At 36.6% G+C, this 1,119-nt stretch overlaps 1 pseudogene; it reads left to right on the top strand.

Moving 5' to 3' along the window:
- The first annotated feature begins 57 nt into the window (after window positions 1–57).
- On the top strand, window positions 58–1,035 carry LOC102898954 (annotated as a pseudogene).
- The last annotated feature ends 84 nt before the right edge of the window (window positions 1,036–1,119 follow it).

Below are 1,119 nucleotides of genomic sequence, written 5' to 3'. Positions count from 1 at the left end.
AAGAGAATATGATAGGTGGATGCTACTTTTAAGATGTTGCTTAAAAACATAAATGAAATGACAATATCACAGTTGACAGCAGATTTCCATTTATGCAGGATTCAGATGAAAAATGTGACCAAAGTCACTATGTTTATATTGATGAGCATCACAGATAATTTTGAAGTGTAAGTCTTTCTATTTTTACTGCTTCTAGCAATCTATCTCTTTACTCTGATAGGAAATTTGGGAATGGTTTTCTTTTTGAATATTAGTCCATAACCCTATGTACTATTTTCTTAGCGTGTTATCATTCTTGGATGCCTGCTATTCTTCAGTTGTTACCCGCAAAATGTTGGTCAATTTCCTGAAAGAGGACAAAGCCATTTCTTATCTTGGATGTGTAGCACAAATGTTTCTCTTTGTTACTTTTGGGACCACTGAGCTTTCTCTTGGCCACAACAGCTAAGTAGCAATCTACAACCCACTCCTGTATTCAATCAGCATGTCATCCAGAGTCAATATGCCACTCATCATTGATTTCTATGTTGGTGGCATTCTTCATGCTTCTATACACACAGTGGCCACATTCAGCCTATCCTTCTGTGCATCCAATGAAATTAGGCAAGTCTTTTGTGACATCCTGTTTGTGACATTGCTATTTCCTGTTCTGACACTCACATGAACCAGCTTCTACTCTTCTACTTTGTGGGCTCTATTGAGATAGTCCCTATTTTGATCATCCTGATCTCCTATGGTTTCATCCTGTTGGCCATTCTGAGGATGCATTCTGCTGAGGAGAGATGAAAGATCTTTTCTACATTTGGTTCTCATCTAATTGCAGTGTCAGTTTATCACGGAACCATCCTCTTCATGTATGTGAGACCAAGTTCCAGCTACGCTTTGGACCATGACATGATAGTTTCGATATTTTACACCATTGTGATTCCCATGCTGAATCCCATCACCTATAGTCTGAGAACAAAGATGTGAAAAACCATGAAAAGAATGTTTGGTAAAAATGGATGTATTAATAAAGTATATTTTTCACAGTAACTGTTAAATTGAAACAAATTAAGAAGAATGTCTATTGTCTCAATATCACAATGAGAAAAAATGTGGTGTTTTAGTTTATTAGTG

This window comes from Pteropus alecto, unplaced genomic scaffold (assembly GCF_000325575.1).
Source record: "Pteropus alecto unplaced genomic scaffold, ASM32557v1 scaffold7458, whole genome shotgun sequence".
NCBI classification, from domain to species: Eukaryota; Metazoa; Chordata; class Mammalia; order Chiroptera; family Pteropodidae; genus Pteropus; species Pteropus alecto.
The sequence above is the reverse complement of the archived record's forward strand: the minus strand, read 5'-3'. Positions and strand labels throughout refer to the sequence as shown.